Here is a 21,092-nt window from a genome sequence, read left to right as displayed (position 1 = left end):
TTATTATTATTAGCTACTTATATATAAAAGTTCTGGGTACGAAGATGGTTTTTATTTCCACGTTATCATGTGAAAAATTTGGAAACAACCCAAATGTCCAATCATTGTCGAATGGTTAAGCAAACAGTGGTGAACTGCTATGCATCCAGAAGGGGCTGTTGATAAAGAATTCATAATAATGTGGAAAATGCACTTGTTAAGTGAAACAAGCGAGACATAAAAGGATAGACTCAGTATGGTCTCAACTGGGTAAAACATTATAGAGAAAAATGTGGGAATGTACCTATGAGGTTAAGAATGTTTGTCTCTGTGTTGAAAGTATGAGTGGTTCCCTTTTCTCTCTTATTTTCTGTATCTTCCAGGTTATCTACAGCAAGCATGTATTACTTTTATGATAGAAAAATGCTATAAACAGATATATGTGTGTATACATATATACATACATAGATGTTGTGGTACTTAGCATATGCAGATGTGAAGGAGCCCTCACCATCTCAGTTAGAAACACTACAGAGAATGAGAAGGGCTCTCTGTGTCCCCACCTAGTCATCCCCATCCTGAAAAGTCCTGTGGTTCCTGCCATCCCGGGAGCTTCTCTCCCTCTCTGTGATCACCTCCCTCACTGACGTGTCAGCACAGAGCTTCCTGGACCAGAGGAGTAGACACTCTCTTTCACACAGGTGAGCAGTGCCCCACGTGTCATAGACTTTTCTAGCTCATTTCTAGAAGCATCTCCAGTGGGGAAGCACCTACAATCATTTGTCTGCCGAGCTAGAACTTGACAACCCCACGCTTTACTCCCAGGCAACTAACGCGAGCAGAGTTTTCCAGAAGCTGAAGCTGGGTGTGCCTGCCTTGTGGTGACACTGAAAAGGCTCTGGTCTAGGAGGCAGTGCTGGTGCTACACAAGCCACCTGGCCATGGGATCTCAGGTAAGTCACCTGAGCTCCATACACTGTGGTGGCCCTACCCATAAGATGAGAGCATTTGCCTGGAACCCACCAAGGCCCATTTCCTACCATTAGACGGTATAAACATAAGCTCACGTGAATGCAAGATAAATCTAAATGGGAAACATTTTAATGTCGCTTCCGAGCATTCGAGTACACGATAACATAAAGTCCCAGCTGCCTTGGCCTGTTCAGAGGCTGGCTGCGGAGACAGTGAAGGGAGTTGGGCTGGAGCAGGATGGCACATCAGTGTGAGACTCTGGTGAGCCTTAGGCAGGGTGGCCGGGCTCCCAGCCCCCCTGACTGGTCCAAGTGTTGCCATCTGGAGCAGGCTCAGCTGGATTTTGTCACCGGTGGTCGCTGCCCGTCATAACGAGGGAAACCCTAGCAGGGGGTGTGTCGGGCCTCCTCCTGGTGGATGTTGGAAGCAGGGAAGATAGCCAGGTTCCTCAGAAGGGGAGTGATATACAAAGAACAGGAAGCTACAGGCCTGGGTATCCACGTGTTCCAAAACAAGAGGGCTTAGAGGCTCTGAGCCCAGCATGGGGAGGGGGCTGGCAGCCAACTGCACTGCCCACCGTCCTCAGCACATTATTGACATTCCAGAGGGGAGAGGCAGAGAATTAATTTCATGCTGGCTTCCTCCCCCCCACTCCCATACCTCCCCTGCCCACGCAGTCCCCAGCCAAGTCCAAATGAGGGTCTGTGTCTTGCGGGAAGACAAATGATCACAATTAGGAAGGTGCTTCTGAGGTCCCCACATTCCATTCCCCCATCCTCTCCTCCCCAGAATCCCAATGAGGCCACGTGCCCAAATGCTGGGCAGTGCGGCATGCGGTGGGTGCCCAGGAAACAGCTGTTGGCTCTGAACCATAGGGGTGTTCTCCTAGCTCTGCTTCCCTGAGCCCCAGCTTGCTGAAAAAACCTCTTTCTTTCTATTCTTCATTCTTACCTCTTGTGAATTCACCCCATCGTTTTTTTATCCTGTTTGTCAAATCCTAAATGACTGCAAGAAAAATTGGAGGAGATTTTAAAGGTTTTTCTCTTTACTTAATATCAGTCATTCAAATAACTCATTCAAATAACTCCCCTTACTGCCTGGCTTCAGAAGGATAAAAGCATAGTCTCTGTGCTTAGAAGTTTAATATCTCAATGAGAAAGAAAAATGAAAAGGAGTTGCGTAGAGAGGGTAGAGAGAAGAGAAAACACTTACCGAGCATTTATTATGCTCCAAGCACTGTGCTTTGCATATATTATTTCTTTTATCCATGATAATAAGCTCACGAAGTAAGCCTCTTTATCCCTATGTGATATATGAGGAAAGTGAAGCTCAGAGAACTGCCATCACTGACCAAGTGTCGCTTTCCTTCTTCCTGCCTGGCAGTGAATCAGCTGGACCTTGACCTGGGGTAGACCAGAGCCTTGCTACTCAAATTGTGGTCCATGGACCAGCATCAGTTTTATCAAAGAGCTTGATAGAAACAAAGAAACTCAGGTCCCACCCCAAACCCACTGAATCAGAGTCTGTATTTTAATAGATCCTTAAGTGATTAGTATGCACGTTATTATCTGAGAAGCCCAAGTCTAGATGGTTATCTTCAGTGCATGGATTTTGCCTGGAGGTGATGCAAGTCCAGAGTTTCTGACTCAAGAGGTCTGGGGTAGGAACCCGAGAATTTGTACTTCTCGCAAGTTGCTAGCGAATGCTGATTCACTGGTCCAGGGAGCACATTTAGAGAGCTTCAGAGCTGAAGACATCCTTAGGAGCTCCAGCCATTCACCCTTTCTTCCATGCAGCTGGTGGGTATTTGTTGAGGTCCTGCTGGGCACCACTCGGCACCATTGCTAAGCATTTGGGGATCTGGACACGAGGGAGAGTCCCAGCTCATGTTCCAGTAGAAGAGGCAGGTATGATAAAAACTGAATCGAAATTGCCCCTACATGCCATTGGAATCTGGGTGCTATCAAAGTACTGAGGAAGGAGGTACCAGGTGGGTCTGGGGACTGAGCAGATAAGGCCCCACAGGAAGGGTTTGAACTTGGGTCACAAAGAAGCTGGCAGATCCCTTTCTTGAAAGTTCACGAGATGGCCGGTGGGGAGGCCGGGGGGATTACCCAGAAGGTATTATAGACTCAGGCTTATGGGTTTATTCAAGGGCCTCCAAAAAATATTAGGACTTTAAAAAATACAGCTCCAATAGATCATGAGAAGAAAATGTAAAACAAAAATAAGTAATCATTCATTAAATGCCTACAAAATAATGTAGATGGCAACTACGGAATGCAGGTCAACCTGCATCCTTAATTTGAGATGCGAGTGCCTTTTAAATGTGTTTGACGATGTAGGATGGGACCTCCAAAAAACTGGAGACCCTCACAACCTACAAATCTCCTCAGGCTGTCCTGGGGAGGCCACAGTCCCAGGAGGGAGGAGTGCCAGGCCTTAACTCCGTGCTTACTCCGAAAGGCTACCCCCTTTTGCTGCCTCCACCTGGCAGTGAGGTCTCCCCACTGACCGTGTCCCAGGGGCTCACAGTGGCAGGAGGCCTGGGGGGCTTTCTCAGAGCTGCCTTTAACATTTCCTTCTGCTTTCAGCATGACTGTTCTGGTGACTGATGTTGTTCGTCAGTCACCACCCAGGGGTCACGGAGAAAGCTTGCCCAGGTGCCTGTCACATTCCAGGTACAGCCATGGGTGCTGACACCTTGTCACAGCATCACCCTGACCTGATCTTATTGGCCTTTACATGTCACTGTCCAAATAGACATCAGGAGACATCGGTGGCTGAGAAAGCGAGTCTCAGGAGCCCCAGCTCACGTCCTTCTACCTGGGGCAGGAAGACCGTGACAAAGAAGCAAGAGCACAGCACATGTGGAGCATGGAAAGCCCTAGGCTCCTGGGACAACGAAGGAAACCAAGCGAGGAGAAAAGTTCAGGGTACAGGGTCTGTCCAGATGTGGCACAGAATCACCTGATTATCCCCCTTTCGGGAATCGATTATACGGTAATAATCAAGCACATGGCCAAAGGTTTAGGTCCAAAGATGGGCTTTTCAGTGCCATTTATAAAAGTGGAAAATTAGAAGTGCCATCATTGAATGTGTTACTTTGGACAAGACACCCATCTCTCCAAGCCCCAGTTACGTCAGCTACAAAATGGGAAAAATAATAATACTAGCTTTATGAATTGACTGCAAAGATTAAATGAGGTAGCACATGGAATGTGCTTTGCATGGTACTTGTCACAGAGGAAGGGTCACTAAATAGCCATTGCTAAAATTACATCCAAAAATAATACGTCAGTTGCACAACTGGTGGTATACCAAAAGAACCTGAAATCATACAGCAATTCAGGGCGGTTTTCTTTCCAAAAAGATGTACTGATAAGGGGGTCAAAGCTACGGTATAATGCATAATAATATTTACCTGTATTTTTTTCAGATAAAAATGTGCATATTTATAATGGAGAAGTGGATTTTATTTTTCTTTTTGGAACTTCAGGTTTGCGATCTAATGTCACGCGTGGCTGAGGACAGGAACAGCTTGACCAAATGTGGGAGGGGCCTGGGAAACCAGATAGAGCCAGGGAGCTTGCTTCTCCTCAGCAGCTGACCTTCAACTCTGAGAAACATTTTCTGGCCTCCCATACTGATCTTGGGGTGTGTGTGTGTGTGTCTGTGTGTCTGTGTGTGAGAGAGACAGAGAGAGAGAGACAGAAAGTCCCCGACCACATATGGATTCTCCAGAGCCGTGTTTCCAGATTGTTCTCCCCCATCAAGGGGCTTGTTCAAAAGGCAGATTCAAAATCCAGAGGTCTGATCAGAATCTCTTGGGAGGAGAGAGGGCATCCCAAACTCTGAGTGCATGATTAACCCCACAAAGCATCTGGAGTGTTGGGTAACTCTCAGGATAGAGATCTTATCCTGTTTACTTTCACATCACTGGTGCCTAGCACATCACAAAAGGCTCAACAAATGGTTGATCAATCACTGGATCAATCAATCAAGTAATCAATCCGCATATTCTCCCAGCTTTGAAGGAAATACACACATCCTGAGCTGCCCTAGACTGTAAGTCCCGAAGGATAGGAACCAGGAACAACCTCTACATGGCGGAGTAGATGTCTGACAAATGTATAGAATTAATGAATTAATTTTTACTAGTACGATGAAAAAAATGTAAAAACTCTCTTTTTCCTGGAAAGACTGTCTTCCTTCACTGAGCAGCTCATGGTCACAGGGGACCCACATAGGAGCGAAGATGCGCCCTTGGCGGAGCCCACCCACCCAGTGCGGACCTGAGGGCTGTGACCGTGAGCGGCCTGACAGTAGGAAGATGCGCACCCGTGAGAGTATGGCCACATCTCACCCCCTTAGGAAAAGACTGAATAAGGTAACAACACTGGCAATTGTAGTCGCAGTCACCTGTCAAACGTACATGGTTCTCCAAAGCTGACAATTTGCTTCATCTCATTTGAGCCTTGCCATGACAGGGGTGAGTACCATTTTCACAGGTAAGAAGATAAAATGACTTGTCCACGTTTCTTCATCTACTCAGTGGCATCACCAGGTCACGTGAATCCTAGTGGTCTAACTCCAATTTCAGGATTCTTTGCCAAGACGATGATGAAAAGACCATAATCTTCCTTTGCTTGCTCTTCCCAACCCAAGCACAGACAGACCCAACTGCAGGAAGCACCCAGCTAAAAGTGTTCTACGAGCCTCTCCAAAGATTTAAACAAGATTATTTCCCAGGTGCCTCTGATTCACCAACTTTAAATGGCGGGACTGGTTCAGCTTGTTTGCACACAAATGCAAAGCCATTAGGAAGCCCCAGTTCCAACAGTGGGGATTTGTTTTAAGTACCAATGTCCCAGAATGGTTTCCATTACAGATCTGGAATCTCAAAATCGTGCCACCAACGTTAAGTTACCAAGAAAATAAAAAATAATAACAGCAATGCTAGAAAGGAAAATACAAGGAAAGACAATATTTTTCCAATATTTTCCCAACTGTTATTTTAATAATGGTCTAACAACTGGGTATGCTAATTTCCCTCCACAGATACCTGCGAATGCAAATGCAAAACAAATAGTAATTAATGTCTCGGTGTGAAAACCAAGCGATTGGTATTAATTTTGCATCAGACCTGAGATTATGCACATTCAAAATCATGATCTGTTTTGTTTTCAGCAGCAAGTGTGACAATCATAATGAAAAAATGGTGAGGGGAGACTCTGAGGTTAATAGAATCCACACAGCCATCCCTGATAGGACCTCTCCCAGCTTTTCACTAAAATACACATGAACACTCTCAGAGCTAAGAATCATAATCAACCAAGTCTCCAATTCTTTTTTTTTAAATTGAAATATAGTTGATTTACAATGTTGTGTTAATTTCTGCCAAGTCTCCAATACTGAGCAAAAGTTTTACTAACTCTATTCATGGCAGGGAACTGAGAAAATTAAATCATTCTTCATGGCACATCTTGGCTTCTGAAGAAGAATATCAAGGCTGGCAGGTACTATCAAACCCTAGTTCACAGGAAGAGACCCCAGAACTTTGCTGATTAGAAAAACAGACATCCTATACTATGCTCAAAGAGTTTTATAAAATCATCCTCCCTGAAACCACCAGGAATGGTTCTCCGCTTCAGCTGAGAGACTATTTTATGACCACACAGTGGAGGGAAGGGGAAGAGGTCCAAGGTGGGATGTTAGGCAGACAAAGTCATAAAAGGAAGCCTGGAAGTTATGTTCCTTAGGGGTTGTGAGTTTTCAGATATCATTTCTAGAAAAGGAGAGAGAGAGAGAGATTATCTCAGAATGTTCAGAAATGAATTATCTGTTTCCTAATCATAGAACTGGGGAACAAAAGATCCCAGGACAGTCCAACAAAGGACACTGCAGTCAACGCACACTAGAAAATAGAAATCCACCCAGAGCTGTGCTGTCCAATAGGATAGGCACTAGTTCTATGTGGCTATTTAAATTAAAATTAATTAAAATTAAATTAAATTAAAGATTCAGTTTCTAAGTTCATAGCCGCATTTCCAGTGTTCAGCAGCCACATATGGCTAGTGGCTAGCATATTAGACAACATAGATATTTCCATCATCAGAGAAAGTTCTATTGGATAGCTCTGACTGAGAGCCTATAAACATAAACTCCAAGAGCTGATGTCTTTCACTTCCTCACTGTGAGCTGTGCCCCCAGAAAGCAGATCTGTGTGGGATGCAGTAAGTGAATCCTTTGTCCTCTGGTTTCTGGTTGACTTCAGCCATTGAGAGGTACCAGCACGGCACCCTAGGACAGGAGTGAGATGAGGACATTTGTTACTCTGGCTTCCCCGCTACTAGTCACTGTGATACAGATGCATCTCTCTATTAAAAGCCACACCTCTTGTCAGGCAACTCTCCACTCAGCTATTCTATCTGGGTTCTGGTACTCCTCCCCTCCTCCCCTTAATCCTTCAGACCTAGGGTAGGAAGCTACTAGACTTGGGATCCTGCATCACTAATTTTTGGAGTCCCTGAACTCTTCCCACACCTTTGGAAATAGACCCTTAATGAATCTTTCATCAATTACCCAGTATGAGTGTGTTATCTGTTTCCCACGGGTACCCTGATGGTAAGCTCCCTGCTCTAACTTAAATCTGAGAGGACATCTTTATCAACACCTACAGAGACAGTGGGATGGATAGCCTTCCAGGGTCAAACAATGGATTTAGAAATAATGTTCTACCTTTAACAATGATTTAACAGTGGAGACTAGCACAGGGGTTGGCAAACTTTTTCCATAAATAGCCAGATAATAATATTTTAGATTGTGGAGGCCACACAGTCTCTGTTGTAATTATACTGTAGGGTGAAAGCAAGCAGCCATAGACCATATATATATAGATATATAGATAGATAGATATATAGATAGATATATAGATAGATACTGCTGTGTTCCAATAAAACTTTATTTATAAAAACAGGGAATGTGCCAGATTTGGCCCATGGACCATAGTTTTTCAGATATTGCTCTAGCATAAGTGTTTCCCGAAGATATGGAGAAAAGGCATGCCTTTAAATTTGTTTACTTTAAAAAATTGAAGAAAATCTTAGCAAGTCCATATATTTTGTTCTCAATAAATTGCAAGAAGGCATGGCTTCTAGAGAGGGAAAGGAGATGAAAAATAAGACCAAATGCAAAAGTAAACTGCAGGCTAAGATGAAGGAAAGTCTGGCTGAGATACACAAGCAGGCCAAGAAACTGTAAATGCACTCTTAGAATCACAGTTTACATTAGAAGTAATAAAGAGCAGAATTTATACTGCAAAAAACTGAGTTTCAGAGAAATAGTAAATTTGAAATATATCTTTCAGAATCTAGAGTTGAAAATAATGAGGCAACAGATGGTATGTATGAAGAACAGAGAAAAGTGATCCAATTCACAAAAAGAAAAAAGATGTGTTCCTTAAAAAGTCTTTTAAAAAGTAATGACCCTGAAACACCAATCAAATCTATAGTAGAACATTCCTGAAATGAAAAAAAATGATCTAAGATTGCAAAACAAAACAATATATGCTGTACCAAGCATAATTAATAAAGAAAAAAGAAACCCACAGCTTGACAGCAACGAAAAAATAAATTATAAGTATCTCAAGCAGAAAACAAAACAAAGCAAAGCAAAAGTAATGAAAACCATGTTTTTTGCAAATGAGTAAAAAAAAAAATAAAATATTTTTTAAGGCAAAATCAGGCTGGGCTGACCTCAAAACTCTACTTGATAAAAAATTAAAAATAAACAGCTTGGTCCACAATGTGGAAATGTTTAGGTGTACTTACAGTGTAACCATATGTTAGAATATTATGCAACTATCAAAAGCAATGCAGAGCAGGTGTTTTTAATGAGATTGGAAAATGCTTATGAAAAAATGTTTAGAAAGCAAGTCAGACACTAAAAAATACATTACAGGCATGTAGGTGTATTAACACATCTATTGTACTTCTTTCTATTGTTTTGCCTGCCCGTGTACACAAGTAGAAAAATACCACGAGTTCTATCTGGGAGCCAGATGCCTTCACCTCCTTTACCACTCATAGTTTAATTCTCCCAACAAATCCGTGATGTAATTTGTGGATATTATGTCCACAGTCCAGCTAAGGACACCGGGTGTCAGAGAGGTCCTGGGCTCATCCAAATCATCCAGACAGTGGCACAACCAAGATTCTATTCAATATCTAAAATGGGCATTTTTCCATGAGGATGGAGACTGAGACCCTGGGTGAGGGGAGGGGAGGAGATAGGAGGGTCTAGAGGAATTTAAGTCCTGAGGCTACAGCACTAGGGTCCTGTGTAATCAGCAGTAGTAAAGCTGGTCAGATGGGACCAGTTTTCCTTTACCTACACTGCCCTGAGATTTCCCCTTCAGAACATCAACAATGATCAATCTCCCTTGAGTACTGATCTCATCCCTGAGAGGCTGGAGGAGCCAACAGAATTTAACAGAAACCCCAGGGCTGGCTAACTCTGAGGATGATTGACCGTTTCTTCAATGTGTTGAGATGTGAATTTAACATTGTAACTTCCTTAGACCTCTGTGATAATTTTGTTTAGAGTAAAGAATTCAGCTGTCCCCTGTTTCAGGAAAACAGATCTGGAACCCAGCTACAGAGATCCCAGCCAGTTCTGAAATGTCCACCTCTTCTGAAGGAACATTGATAAAGTCAAATTTCTCTGCTGCGCTTTCTGATAGACTTAAGTCTCTGGGGACTTTTAGAGATAGACATTGACAGAGCAGTCAAAAAGAAAAAAGAATAATAAGGACACCTTCCCCAGAAGGGGGCCAGTGTAGGAGAGGTTGTTTGTTCTGGACTTTCAAGTTCTCCATGATGTGGGGAGCTTTTGTTATGTTCATTCATTCAATAAGTCTTTTATTCACCCAGTTTTTGTAAAAGAAGCATCAGACGCAGTGTTAAGACTCACAGGACGCAAGGAAGAATCAAACACTGTCCCTGCTTCCAACACCCAACAGTGTGAGAACAGGGGAGCATAAGAAGGAAAGGGACACATAAACCATTGTGTGGTTTAGGAAGCTCGCTCTGTGAAATAAGCAAGCGGCAGGACTTTTTTGCATTGTGAAGCCATTTATTTAAATAAAAACAAAACACATCCAAAGCAACTGTTCCACACGTATGTAAACACACAAGGCATGAACTGAATATGTATAACACTGATGATGTGTGGTTGTCTTTGGGGAAGGAAAAAGAATTAGAAGAACTAAAACAAAGAGGACATCACATTTCTCTTTAAAAATGTCTTTCTCAAAAAGGAGATTCAAAATAAATACAACCCACAAGGGGCATATTGTGTGGCTGCATTTACATGAAGTTCGAAAGTTCGCAAACCAGGCTACGCTGGTAGATTCAGGATAGTGGTTCCCTTTTGTGGGGGTGGGTAGAGGGGGGTTGACGGGAAGGAGGCAAAAGGGGAGGCTGAGAAGTCTCTGTTTTTGTGTGGTATTGGTTACATAACTATGTTCCTTTGGTGAAAATTCAACAGCTGTACAATTATGGTAGGAATGTCTTTCCATATGTATGTTATGTTTTAATAAACAATAGGGAGAGAGAGAGAGATGATAGATAGGTAAACAGATGATAGATAGATGATAGATAGATAGATAGATAGCTGATAGATGATATATAGATAGATAGATAGATAGATAGATAGATAGATAGATAGATAGATGATAGATAGATGATAGATGATAGATAGATAGATGATAGATAGAGATAGAACATCGCAGAAAGTTAGCATCTGTTGATTTGACACGGCAAATATATGGGTGTTAGCTATAATATCCATCTAGCTATATAATGTACTTTTCTGTATTTCTTTACATTTTTCTAATTATGTAAATGATGAAGAATAGAAGAGACAACTCTAGCTGTAATACATAGTGTGTAGAGATTGAGTCAGGCAGATCCAGCTAGGAAAGCATTGCAAGAGCCCAAGTTAGAAAACATGAGACCTGATCCAGGAGAATGACACAGGGGTGGAGAGAAAGGGATGGTGACCAGGAGCCAGCCCTCCTGGTTGCTCTGCAGACTCTGAACACTCCATCTGCATGATCAACGCCACTGCTGTCTCAGCATCCTTGAACATGGACCAGCCCCTGTCATTTGTGGGGTGAGATGTGTTTGGCCCCAAAATCCCCTTCCCCAAATGCTTCCTTTTAACCTGCCCTCCTCTGATTCTGAACCCCCCAACCCAAGTCATTCCCCCAGAGCCTTTTCATTGGTGTAAACATTAAACAGGAGATTCCCTGGGAGGGATGGTCCATTCTTGAACCCTGATCAGCATGATTAGTTTGTCTGATTAACAAGATTTCTCTACCTGTGATCACCTATCTGAGAGGGGGCCATGCAAGCTCTGACAGCAGGTAGGCAAAGGCTCAGGGCCAGATACCTTGGGCAGGGGGAGGGGGACACTGCAGGAGGTGACTCAGAATTACAGGGACTACCAGGACCACAGCAGTGCTTGTCCAAAGGTTACTATAAAAGGGCAAAGGAATGGGAACAGCAGCCCTCACCAGCAGCACGGCAAACGTCCACCTGGTAGTGCCCTGTGGGTCCACGCCCATCCCACAGAAATGTCCATGAGTTGGGAACACTTCTCCTCTTACCTCATAGGCAGAGGGATTCTGCTTTTCCTCCTCAGAAAGAAGTAGTAGGCATGAACACCTGCCATTCCTCTCCCCATTCTCTCACTGCCCCATCCTATGGGAAGAAAAAGGATTGATCTGATTGGTGAATGGAAGGAGTCCATCAATCAGGCCAGATTTACCAGGCTGGATATTCTGAACCATGAGCGTCTTTGTGCATCTCTCCCTCCTCTATTCTCTCCTCTTTAGACATTCATATTTTCAATAAGAGTAAGCCCCCTTCTCTGCATCCTGCTTCTAGTAGACAAAACTGGCCTGTGATCTCTTCACTTTTCCTTCTCGGCCTGCATCTGGCTGAATAAACTCAGCTAGCCCCCACTAGAGATCTGGGGGAGGAAGAGCAAACCCCCTTTAGCCTAATACTCCCTGAGACAGATTGCACTATTGTTTCCAATTCTTGATCCCTTCCTGTATCTATGCCCTTTGTATGTGCCTTTGGTGTACTTCTCACTCAAGACAGAGTGTATTTCCCTGCCCCATTAAGGCTGGGCTTGTCCATAGGACTTGCTTTGGCCAATGGAATGTGGGTGGAAGTGACAGTGTACCAGATCCAAGCCTTGGTGTTAGGAGGAAACATGTTTCCACTCATGTGCTTCTGTTTGGCTTCTGCCCTTGCCATGAGAAGAGCATGTCCCAGCTGGCCCACTGGTCCATGGGTAAGGACAGACATGTGAAGCAGAGCTGGGCCCAACATGTAGCTTGGATTCAAGCCCAGCGTAGATCAACCAACCTACAGCCAGAAGAGTGAGAATTGATGATCATTGCTTTAAGACACTGAGTTTGGGAGTGGTTTGTCTGATATACCCCACCATCCTTTGTTCTCCAGTTAAATAGTGAAAACCACTGCTTTGGGTTATAATCCAATATGTTGGCTGAATTCTTTGTGTTTTTACTCCATCAGTCAGACCCGTGGGGGGAAATTTCAGTAAGTAGGAGGATTAAAGCATTAAGTCTAGGGTAATCACATGTCCCAGTCAGCCTAGACAATCCTGATTTACACCTGTTAACTCAATATAATTAAAAATAACACTCACCTCCCCCAAAATCCATCAGCTTGGATGTTTAAATTATAGAGCCACTCTACTTAAACCCCAAAAGACCCAACATGAACTATGGCCTCCCTACAATAACCACAGGCACCTCTTTATTGTCAGTAGATACTATAGAAATTTTGTAAAACCATGCTCTGAAAGGCTGGAGGCCTGGATAGTGATTCCCAGGGCACCAGGTGAGGTAAAAATAATTCTTCTCCTAAATGCAGTCTCTCTGTGTAAGGTTTCATAAAAGCGCTATGGGGTATTTTCTGAGAAATAAACTCCTTAATATGACTTCATGGTAAGAGTTCTATTTCCTTTATTCTCTGGAGTCCTGAGGAAGAAAAATATGCCCCCTGGCAGTGTTCCATAAAATTAATGATGTGGGAGAATACGTGAATAATTGCTTGAATTGGTGGGCTACGGATCTATTAGGAAATCTCTTGGCAATATAAGGAAGGGGCTCAGGACAGTTAAATTGGAGTCAAGTGAAATAAACTCCTGCTGCATCAGCTAGACAATATTGTGGGTCAAGAGAACTATAGCAGCCATCTCCATAACTTGGGAGATTTGGGCTTCTAAATATTCACTGTTCACAGCAATGGGGAAATAGAATGAGGGAGTGGAAGTGAGAAAAGATGTGGGCAAGAATTTGCAGAGGCAGAAGAGCAAGACAAAGCAAGGCAGGCAGGGCAGTTCCTGAGCTTGGAGATCAGAAACTTGGACTACTGCCCCAAGCATTAGTGTGAAGTGATGGAGCAGCCAGAAGTGATACCTGAAAGGTGTGTGTGGAGTCTCGACACGATGATAGACATCGTCACCAACTAAGGAGCACTGAGCTTGCTTCCTTCTGGGTCAAGAATTAGTCCCCAATCATGGGCAGTCCAAAGGCACCAGCTGACCAGAAATAGGACAAAGTACCTGAGAAGAAATTACTTGACAGGACAAAGAATGACATATCCTAACCTCATACCAGTATGTGATTCAGTGGTTGTTAATTTCCTAAACCGTGGTACCTGATGGTTTCCTGTGGAAAATTACACAAGGTAATCTTCATCATCAATTGGGGAAAATCTGGCAATGTTCAATAAATGTTTGATGTATGCATGATTAAATTAATATATTCTACAAATATTTGTTGAGCACTCTTTCTGCGCCAGACACCACCTAAGGCACTGGAAAAGTGGCAAAAATTAAAGAGACATGGTCCCTGCCTTCATGGAACCTTGAGTTTCATTCCTAGGGGCACCTTAGAATCACTTGGAGAGTTTTAATACAATGCCAATGCCTGGGCCCCGCCGAAGATGAATTACACTAGAAACTTCACTTATCGTTGAAAAACACTTGATTAGTAGGCGGGTAGATAGATAGACGATGAATGAATGAGTGAGTGAATGAAGAAGTCTACGTGTGAGGTTTTTCCTTGTGCAATATTGATGTCATGCTTCATAATATTACACTTTCAAAATTATTAGAGTGAAATAAATAAAGGCCTTTAGAGAATGCCAAGTGATGAAACCTAAAGGTGACTAAAGCAAGGCAAAGTTCAGTGTACTGTGTACTAAAAACTCCTTTCTCACCCCCTCCACCCTCAGCCACCGGAAGAGGATTGACATTTAGAGCATCAGAGACCATCCAAGAGAATATTTTAGATAAATCAGGGTCATATAGAGATTTGGATCAAAGTCTTTGACTTCTAACAAAGTAGACAACCAGTTTACACAACCCAGGACACCAACCCATATCCTTTATCTGCAGGTATTTGGTGCTGACGCGCATGTGTGTCAACCCAACTTTATAAATCATATTTCTCCCAGCTGCCTCTCTGCCTGGGATCTCCCCTTTAAATACACAGCAACCAGAGTGATCTTTCCAAAACAGAAATTGCCCACATTGGTCCTGAAAGCCATCGATGGCTTTACACTGGGTTTACAGGTTGAGTCTGAATCCTTTATGAGGCTCTGCACAATTTGGTCTCGGCTTACCCTTCCAGCCCCATCTCTCCCCACTCCCTGTTCCTCAATTCCTCCATTCAATGGCATCCTCAGTTCCTCCTGGCTCCTTGCTCTTTCTCACTCCCTGTTGTTGGATACCGTCTTTCATCCCCTGGAACCCAACTGCCCACTCATCCCAGTCCTACTTTACCCACAACTTCACTGCACACCCAAGATTGAGAACTGCAGCCCCCATCCTTGCTCAGGTCACACAAGTTGATAACAGCTTCTCCTTCCTGGGAATTTATTGAGCACCTTCTATAGGCCAGGCATTCTGTGAAAAATGTTCATATACATCATCTCTTTAAAAGTGATCATGCCATTAATTTGTACCCTGGTTTGAGCCAGGTTCAAACATCATTGCCTTTAATTCTCCCAACAACTGTATTGATAACTGCATTGAATAAGAACAAACTGCCCTCCTTTCGCCTGAAAGATCAGAAAAGACAGAGCCCAGGTCAACCTTGTTTGTGATTGCATTTCCAGCACCTAGTTCAGTTTCTGCCCCAAAGCTGGTGCTTCAGAAAGGCTTTTTGAATGTGGGATAAATGCATGAGTGGAAGACAATTGTTTGTTTACTCAACATGAGGGCCTACAATGTATCAGACACAGTTCTCAGCGAGTTGAATGCATCAGCAAACAACAGGTAAATCCTGCCTTGGTTCAGCTGACTTTCCAGACAGAGAGAGACCTTTACTTATGTATTCAACAAACATTTGTTGGGCAAAGAATCTTAGCATGCACAAAATACGGGGTGGCTTAGCTGAACATGTGTGACAGGTCAGCATTCAAATACTTTTATTGTTTTTAATTTCTACCTCAATGAAAAAAAAAGTGGTTATCATTTTAGTGTTATAGTCCTGCAACTGCCCATATCTTCTTTATCTGCTTAATGTTTTTCTGTAGAACTTCTCACCATCTAATATAAAGAGTAACCCATAGGGTTTGTGCTCATCCAAGGTTTGTGGAATTAAATAAATGAATGAGGAGTTCATTCAATAGTGAAACTTGCAACAGGTGAGAAGTCCACGCAAAGCAAAAGAGAGAGAGGGAAAAAAAGCAATTTTTCAAACAGCCTGAAAAGGGTGAAAAGATTTGCAAAATTCAGAGAACCAAGGGCTCTGTCTTATTTTTATGATTCAGGGCAGAAATTGAGAAAACGACAGCCTATCTCATGTTTGAACATAAGGTTATTTACATAGTGGCCTAATCATTATGTCTCAATATAGGAAAAAGGCAAGTGTGCCTTAAAGCTCCAAGGGTAATAAGCTGTTGGTTTTATTCTTAATTGGTACATGCTTCTTATTTCTTTTATTTAAAAAAATCAATATGTGGTTTGTGATACCTTCCATGGAGAGGAAAGAACCGTGGCTGACTTACTATCCTTATTATCAAGATAATCTGTCAGCATTTATTCGTTAAAGGGACCTCATGTAAGGCAGACTCGTGGTCAGTTTTCTGCAATAGCAAATGTCAAGCCATTTCTAAAGTTAAAATGATATGAAAAGTATAACCGATTCAGGCTATGCTTGATAAAAATAAAAGGCACTGCTTCTTTTACAAAACCCATGGGCTGTGGGTCTGATCTGTCGAGGCGGGGCTCCCAACATCTTGGAAATGTGGTGCTCGGCCACTGCCCACCGCCCTGGCCCCGTTCCTGCCCCCACTGAGCTTCGGGAAGTGGGAGCTGCTCTTCCCAGCGAGTCTGGCCAGAGGCAGAGGCCGCTGGTAACCTTAACCCCACGTGGGCAGGCCCTCATCAGAGCCTCTCTCCAACCCTAAAATTAGCTGGCAATTTTTTGGAAGGGGAGGTGGACACAGAAGCGCGGGGCCATGTTTGCTCTTCGGAGCCCAAAGGAAACAGGATTCTGATAACTGGCTCCTTGGACCTGAAAACAGACATCCTCGAGGGAGTTCAAGGGAACAAGAGCCTCCCTAGCCCGATCTGCAGTAGTCAGAGCCACGTGTGCAGGGTCCCACACACTCTGAAGGAGGTGGCGAGGACCAGAGGTCACTCTGGGAGGGAGGAGGGCGGAGCGTGGGAAAGTCTGAAATCCATCAGTAACCGAGTACATGACAGAAGCTGGGTTCTGGTAAAGCCCTGCGTGCAAACCTAACTCACATTCCCTGTACTCCCTCATGGTGCCTGCGTGGACCGGACAGTGTGCTACAATTTAACATCTGCAAAACTTGCGTGATGTGGGCATTTTTATGCCCATTTTATAGATGATGAAGTCAAGGCTCAGAGAAGTGAATTAACCTTCCCAAGATCACACAGGCAAGTGGCTGGGCTGAGATACACACGCTGTCTATTCTAGGTCTCATGCTATCTTTACCGTACCAAACACCACAAGCAAAGAAGGCAGTAGGAGTAAATATGAAGAGCGTGGGCTCTGGAGCTAGGAAGCCTGGGTTCTAATCCTGGTTCTGCCCCTTTGTAGCTGTGTGACCTTGGGCAAGTTACTTAACCTCTCTGTGCCGGCATTTTTCTCATCTGTAAAACAGAGACAAGAGCTGTATCTTTCTCAGACCACACCTTGATTAGAAGCTTGGAACGTTCAGTCCACTCAACCCGCCTCCATCCTCTGGATTGAGTTAATGATCAATCATGCCTACACGATGAAGCCTCCATAAAAATCCCAAAAGTGGGGTTTGGAGAACTTCTGGGTTGGTGAACACATCCATATATTAGAAAGGTGGCACACCCCAACTCCATGGGGATGGAAGCACCTGTTCTTGTGTCTCATCTTATGTGTCTCCTCATCTGACTGTTCATCTGTATCCTTTTCACATCCCTTATTATATAATAAACTGGTAAACATTAAAAAAAAGTTGTATCTTTCTCATTGGGTGATTAGGGGAATTTAAACGTGTTAATATTTATCAAGTATTTAGAAGACTACATGGTACCTATGAAGACTGTTTACATGTTTCATACTTGTTCAATAAATAAATGAGGAAAAGGATCTTTTCATTCTCACCACCATATAGCTCACTTTCCAATCACTGAACTCAGAACATGCCTTACATTTTCCTAACATCACGGCATCTGCAAAGTGCATTTGCTGCCATGACTTCATCTTACTGTTACAACAGCTGTCCAGAGAATGAAGATGGTACCCAGGTTACAGAAGATGCCTCAGAGACCTGACGGTGTGAGGGTTTTCCAAGGTCACTGAGCAGATAAATAAAGAACAAGGACTCCAACTCAATCTTTCTGACCTTGAATCCTGAGCTCTGCATACACTCCAAATAAAAGCATGAACTTCAGGAGTTCGTAGATGAAAGCTTGGCATTGCATCCACCATGGGACCTCAGGACAGACTTGTGTCACCATTTTGCACCGGCTCTCTGATCTCACGTGCTCTGGTGAAATTCCTCAACCCTCCATACAAAGTTAGTGACTTCTGGTTTCACATGCTGTTGTGAACTCCCCACTGTGTGTCTCTCCTCTTTACTCAAGAAATGGAAGTTTCTCTAGCACTGACACGTTCTTGATCTCTTTGTACCAAAGAAAATATAGCATTCTCTTTTTGCACATAGGACAAACAGAAGCTTCAAGAGTGTGAGTGATTTATCCAAAAGTCACGTGAGTTCAGTGAGTAGGGAACTACTACATCAAGAGAAACATCTTCCAGTTAATTTTATGAACCTTATATGAATTGCCCAATTTGAGTGTTCAACCCCATGGTTCCTTGTTTTTTGTGTGTGCAATCAATGACCCAAATTCTAAGGAAGTTGGACTAGGGCAAGGGGGAGATAGGGAAAAGTAAAAGAAAACAAAACACATTCAGTTTGGTTTGAAGGAGCAGCGAGGAGGCTGGAAGAAGATGGAGAAGGTTTGGGGAACAGAAGATATCAAGAGCGTTGATGTCCTTGGCAAGAACTAAAGCCAGAGTTTTCAAGTGCATAGGAAAGTGGCTGATAGCCGTGTTCGTGGAAACCCTACAGCAACCAGCGATACTTGAACTTAGAGTCAATCCTGGCGTCTTAATGCTGCTTATGGTTCTAAAGTAAAGTGTCCAGTGCTCAGGACCTGAACCATTCCTCTCATGGGGAAACTGAGAAGCAAGATGTGTGAGTTCCAGAGCCCATTCTAGATGGTTAGATCCCAGGCCAATGCCCACTAGCCTGATTCTGGGTCCCTAACTCTCCAAGGGGTGGTGCCTAAGCCCCTGATCCTCCCCAGTCAGGTCAGGACCCCAGTCTGCCACTCGAGGGACTGACAGTAAAAATGCCCACATTTCAAATGCATGCATGCTACAATTTTCTGATGATAAAATCAATACAGGTTTATTCGAAAAAAAACTTGGATCTGCTGGCATATGCATATATTCTGCAATGAATCAAAAGGATTTTTTATCAGTGGTTTCATTCGGGAGGCTTGTGGATCAGAAGGAAGACTTTTGGCTTTGTTTTTGTACCTTGTTGTATTGTTTTAAATTGAGAATTAGGTTCACGTGTCAGTGTGTGTGTGTGTGTGTGTGTGTGTGTGTGTGTGTGTATACAGGAGATATCTGGGATGTGAGATTGCAGGCCATTTTGTCTTTTTGTTGTCATAAATCTACTTCTCTGTATTGAGAGAAAGAGAGAGAGGGAGAGGAGAAAGCTAATAATGATCTATCTTAAATAATTTGAAAACTAAAGAAAAAATTAAAATCAACAATAATCACATCATTCAGATATGAACAGTCTTACCATTGTAGTGTATATATCCTTTGTGCTTAGAGAATGAGGAGTATTTTATATCCAAATTCTAAAATCTGTTTCTTATGTATTCTTATTTTTTAAATTATTTTTACCATGAATGCTCTTTCATTTCTAAATATTCTTCAAAAGCATCTTTTAATAGTCTTTTAATGAGTCTTTTTAATGAGTCTTTCTACAAAGTATTTTTTTTAATTTTTTTATTTTATTGAAGTATAGATGATGTACAGTATTATATAAGTTACAGGTGTACAATATATTGATTCACAATTTTTAAAGATTATACCCCATTTATGATTATTGTAAAATATTGGCTATATTCCCCGTGTTGTACACTACATCTTTGCAGCTTATTTTATACAAAATAGTTTGTACCTCTTAATCCCCTACCCCTATCTCGCCCCTCCCCCTTTCCTTCTCCCCACTGGTAACCACTGGTTTGTTCTCTGTATCCAGTCTGTTTCTTTTTGGTTATATTCACTAGTTTGTTTTATTTTCTGGATTCCACATATAAGTGATGTCATACAATGTTTGTCTCCCTCCGTCTGCCTTATTTCACTAGGCATAACTGATCATTCGTGGAGTATTTTCCCCTGTGCTCCTGCCTCCCACGGCTTCCTCTGGGAGGGCTAGCTGGTTCTCCATACACAAAGCACTCAGCACCATGATAGAATGTCTAACCACACGGGGTTTTGTCTGAGACTACATACTCAACCACTTTCCTTCTAGATGTAACGTAATTTCTTTAGCCAACCATCTTTAGTAGAATATTTATACTGTTCCATATTTTTCACTATTAAATAATCCTGTGATGAACCTCTTCACCCATAAATCTTTACGTGTCTGAGTATTTCCTTCAGTGGAAACTCTTAACCAAAGAATTGCTTGATGCATAAGAATAAAAAATGTTAAGGCTCTTGATAACATTTCCTTAAGTGACCCACTTCTACCTCCACAACAGGGTTTGTTTGAGAGGGTAAATATTAGATCTCATTGTTCACTTACTTGTAATTTATTTTATTCCAGTGAAGAGGATGTTTCCTGTTTGTTAGCCATGTACATTTCCTGATGGTTAACACATTGTTTTATAAAACCGACCTCACTGATACAATAATAAATTTGGTGTCCTTTAGCATAGATGTGGGAGTCTCTTTAAAAATGAGCAGCCCTCTTGTCTGGAGAAGTGAGTTGTTACTTTCTGGAATGTGGATCACTATAGGATTGTAACAGTGAGGGTCCGGGAGGAAACAGATGGTACACTCAATGGAGGTAATTGAGGAGAGTTTATTAAAGGGGTATTCACAGGAGTGAGAGCAGGATTAAGGAGACCCAGAAGAGCTAGTGCAGCATCCCGGGGCCAGCATCACTGAGGACCCTTTACCTCCCCAAGCCAACAGGGGAGGGAGCAGTTGCAGGCACCTGGGGAGAGCAGCTGTGGCTGGAGGAGAGGACCGCTGGGCAGGAGCCGTGCTGGAGAGAGGCAACCGGCCCTCAGAGAATCTGCAAGGAGGAAGCCAGGGCATCAGTTATCCCGACTTCACTCCCACTTCTTCTAATCACTGTGCCTCCCACTGGCCAATCCAAGCAGAAAGCAGAGGAGGAGAAATCCCCACCAGATGGCCTGCCAGCCTCCTGGAACACAGAGCAGGGCCGGGAAGGGTGGAGAGTGGATCTGGAGAGGGGCTCACGGAAAAC

General features: G+C 43.1%; 1 long non-coding RNA gene across 1 annotated transcript in view; it reads right to left on the bottom strand.

Moving 5' to 3' along the window:
• LOC309645386 overlaps positions 1-21,092 on the bottom strand; it is a 66,186-nt gene that overhangs the window by 27,455 nt on the left and 17,639 nt on the right. The window lies entirely within an intron of this gene.

The sequence above is a fragment of the Balaenoptera physalus genome (genome assembly GCF_965194825.1).
Source record: "Balaenoptera physalus genome assembly, chromosome: 16".
NCBI classification, from domain to species: Eukaryota; Metazoa; Chordata; class Mammalia; order Artiodactyla; family Balaenopteridae; genus Balaenoptera; species Balaenoptera physalus.
The sequence above is the reverse complement of the archived record's forward strand: the minus strand, read 5'-3'. Positions and strand labels throughout refer to the sequence as shown.